The sequence below is a fragment of the Triticum dicoccoides genome, chromosome 2B, assembly GCF_002162155.2.
Source record: "Triticum dicoccoides isolate Atlit2015 ecotype Zavitan chromosome 2B, WEW_v2.0, whole genome shotgun sequence".
NCBI lineage: Eukaryota > Viridiplantae > Streptophyta > Magnoliopsida > Poales > Poaceae > Triticum > Triticum dicoccoides.
The window spans coordinates 8133596-8138175 of NC_041383.1; positions in this window are offsets into that span (position 1 = coordinate 8133596).

Consider the following 4580-nt stretch of genomic DNA (forward strand, 5'->3'; position numbering starts at 1 on the left):
CATGGTGCTTTCCGTAAAATGCTTGCTAAATATGACGTTAATCATAGAATTGCATCTCCATATCACCCGCAGTCTAGTGGTCAGGTAGAATTGAGCAATAGATAGCTCAAATTAATTTTGCAAAAGACTATTAATAGGTCTAGAAATAATTGGTCCAAGAAACTGGATGAAGCATTATGGGCCTATAGAACTGCATATAAGAATCCTATGGGTATGTATCCGTATAAAATGGTTTATGGAAAAGCATGTCACTTACCTCTTGAACTAGAACATAAGGCATATTGGGCTATTACAGAGATCAACTACGATTTCAATCTTCCTAGTGAGAAGAGGTTATTTGATATTAGCTCACTTGATGAATGGAGAACCCAAGCTTATGAAAATGCCAAGTTGTTTAAAGAAAAAGTTAAAAGATGGCATGACAAAAGGATACAAAAGCGTGAGTTTAATGTGGGTGATTATGTATTGCTATACAACTCTCGTTTAAGATTTTTTGCAGGAAAACTTCTCTCTAAATGGGAGGGTCCCTATGTTATCGAGGAGGTCTATCGTTCCGGTGCCATAAAAATCAAAAACTTTGAAGGCACAAATCCGAAGGTGGTAAACGGTCAAAGGATCAAACACTATATCTCAGGTAATCCTATAAATGTTGAAACCAATATTATTGAAACCGTAACCCCGGAGGAATACATAAGGGACACTTTCCAGACCGTTCCAGACTCCGAAAAGGAATAGGTATGTGGTACGGTAAGTAAACCGACTCCAAAACAATTTTTAAGGTAATATTTCTCCGTTTTGGAATACTTAGAAAAATAGAAAAATAAGTGACAGTCCGGGAAGTACACGAGGCCTTCACGAGGGTGGAGGGCGCGCCCTACCCCCCTGGGCGCGCCCCCTACCTCGTGAGCACCTCGTGTGCCCTACGGACTCCGTTTTCTTGCATGATATGTATTTTGGTCGGTAAAAATTCATTATATATACTCCAGAAAGTTTTGACTCCCGTATCACGCAAATATCCTCTGTTTTTGTTTCAAGCTGCTGCTGCTGCAGATTAGAGCAAGATGTCTTCTCAGGAGTCAGTCGGGGAGAGCTGGGTATCTAACCCGGCACCGGAACCAAGAGCAAACAGCGACGCTGACCACTTTGGGCCAGCAACGGAGGAAGAGATGGAGGCTGACCTGATGAGGGTAGATGCCATGGAAGATCAAGAAGTCACCTCTCACCTCCGAGCTGGGTTTACGATGGGGGAACTACAGAGCTCAGCTATTCTAAACTCGGTTATCCCTTCCAATGTTAGATTTCTTTCCTATGAAAATATGAGGAGGAGTGTCTCTTGTTCTCCCGCAGCTATGCAACACCCTTGGGTGCAAGGAGCTTTAGCCGTTACAGGAAAGATTCGCAAGGAAATAATGGACCTCAAGCTGCAAGTCAATAAGCTCGAGGAGGAGAACCGTATCTTGAGGGGAACCATCGCCAAGAATATTACACCAACAACAAAGAAGGAGATATAATCACATGGGTATGGGCAGTCCCCTTGGCAACTTCCAAGATTGGGGGAGGTACCCTGGTATCGTATCACCATCACAACTCCTATCTTTATCGTTTTTCTTAGTTCGATCCTTTTAGTAGTATCTTGATTTAGTAGAATAAAGTCATGGCATGATCTAGTTTTGAGTTTTGCTTTATGATCCTTCTTTGTATTCGAGTCCGTGAGCTATATAATAAAGATTAGTGTTGAGTCAAGGGCTTGATTATTTTGCCATGATCTTGGGTGAAAAAAAGAAAGAAGAAAAAGAATAAAAAGAATCAAAGAGTTCATATTGATCTTATTAAAAGTAATGACTTCACATAGAAAGAGTATGATGATTAAAAGTTGTTGGGAGTTGGCAAATATAGCTTTGGTCATCGTTGCAATTAATAGGAAGTAATAAGGAAAGATAGGTTTCACGTATAGATATATTATCATTGACATCTTTTATGATTGGGAGCACTCATTAAAATATGACATGCTATAGAGTTGAGGTTGGACAAGGAAGACAACATAATGAGTTATGTTTTCTTACATCTGAGATAAAGTATGTTGTCATGGATCCTCTAACGTGTTGAGCTTGCCTTTCCCCTTCATGCTAGCCAAATTCTCAGCACCAAGTAGAAATACTACTTGTGCTTCCAAATACCCTTAAACCAGTTTTGCCATGAGAGTCCACCATATCTACCTATGGATTGAGTAAGATCCTTCAAGTAAGTTGTCATCGGTGCAAGCAATAAAAATTGCTCTCTAAATATCCATGACTTATTAGTGCAGAGAAAATAAGCTTTGTACGAACTTGTTGTGGACGTAATAAAAGCGACGGACTGCATAATAAAGGTCCACATACAAGGGGCAATATAAAGTGACGTTCTTTTGCATTAAGATTTTGTGCATCAACCCTAAACGCGCATGACAACCTCTGCTTCCCTCTGCGAAGGGCCTATCTTTTATTATTATCCTCTACCTTATGCAAGAGTCACGGTGATCTTCACCTTTCCTTTTTCATTTTATCTTTTGGCAAGCTCAGCATGTTGGAAAGAACATGATATATATATCTAATTGGATGTAGGGGAGCATGAATTATTATTGTTGACATTACCCTTGAGGTAAAAGGTTGTGGGGCAAAACTATAAGCCCCTATCTTTCTCTGTGTCGGATTAAAACTCCGTAACCACAAGTATTGCGTGAGTGTTAGCAATTATGAAGGACTAAGTGATAGTTGAGTATGTGGACTTGCTTTTAAGCTCTGACATAGACTCTTTCCGATGTTATGATAAATTGCAATTGCTCCAATGACTGAGATTATAATTTGTTGGTGCTCAATAAGGTTTCTGATTCATACTTTTGCATTGTGAAAAGATCATCACTTGAACATAAGTAATCATATGACAAAATCTATATATGTTGCTATTATGGAAATAATCATGATGCCTTCATGTCCGTATTTTATTTTTATCGACGCCTCTACCTCTAAACATGAGGACATATTTATTGCTATCGGCTTTTCACTTGAGGACAAGCGAGGTCTAAGCTTGGGGGAGTTGAAACGTCCATTTTGCATCATGTTTTTATATCAATATTTATTGCATTATGGGCTGTTATTTCACGTTATGTCACAATACTTATGGCTATTCTCTCTTATTTTACAAGGTTTACATGAAGAGTGAGAATGCCGGCAGTTGGAATTCTGGGCTGGAAAAGGAGCAAATATTGGAGACCTATTCTGCGCAACTCCAAAAGTCCTGAAACTCCACGGAATATCTTAAAATAAATAAAGAAAAATCGTCGCCAAAGATGAAGGCCAGGGGGCCCACACCCTGCTCACGAGGGTGGGGGCGCCCCCCCCCCCCTGGGGCGCGCCCCCTTACCTCGTGGGCCCCTGAACGCTCTCTGACGCCCATCTTCTCCTATATGAAGTCTTTCGATGAGAAAAAAAATAGAAGGCAACCTTTCGGGACGAGACTCCGCCGCCACGAGGTGGAACCTTGGCGGAACCAATCTAGGGCTTCGACAGAGCTATTCTGCCGGGGACACTTCCCTCTGGGAGGGGGAAATCATCACCATCGTCATCACCAACGCTCCTCTCATCGGGAGAGGGCAATCTCCATCAACATCTTCACCAGCACCATCTCATCTCCAAACCCTAGTTCATCTCTTGTATCCAATTCTTGTCTCCAAGTCCGGGATTGGTGCTAGTAGGTTGCTAGTAGTGTTGATTACTCCTTGTAGTTGACGCTAGTTGGTTTATTTGGTGGAAGATCATATGTTCAGATCCTTTATGCATATTATTACCCCTCTGATTATGAACATGAATATGCTTTGTGAGTAATTACGTTTGTTCCCGAGGACAAGGGAGAAGTCTTGCTATTAGTAATCATGTAAATTTGGTATTTGTTCGATATTTTGATAAGATGTATGTTGTCTAGCCTCTAGTGGTGTTATGTGAACGTCGACTACACAACACTTCACCATTATTTGGGCCTAGAGGAAGGCATTGGGAAGTAATAAGTAGATGATGGGTTGCTAGAGTGACAGAAGCTTAAACCCTAGTTTATGCGTTGCTTCGTAAGGGGCTGATTTGGTCCATATGTTTCATGCTATGGTTAGGTTTACCTTAATACTTTTGTTGTAGTTGCGTATGCTTGCAATAGAGGTTAATCATAAGTGGGATGCTTGTTCAAGTAAGAACAGCACCCAAGCACCGGTCCACCCGCATATCAAATTATCAAAGTACCGAACGCGAATCATATGAGCGTGATGAAAACTAGCTTGACGATATTCCCATGTGCCCTCAGGAGCACTTTCCCTATTATAAGAGTTTGTCCAGGCTTGTCCTTTGCTACAAAAAGGATTGGGCCACCTTGCTGCACTTTATTTACTTTTGTTACTTGTTGCTCGTTACAATTTATCTTATCACAAAATTATCTGTTACCACTTATTTCAGTACTTGCAGAGAATACCTTGCTGAAAACCTCTTATCATTTCCTTCTGCTCCTCATTGGGGTCGACACTCTTACTTATCGAAAGGACTACGATAGATCCCCTATAC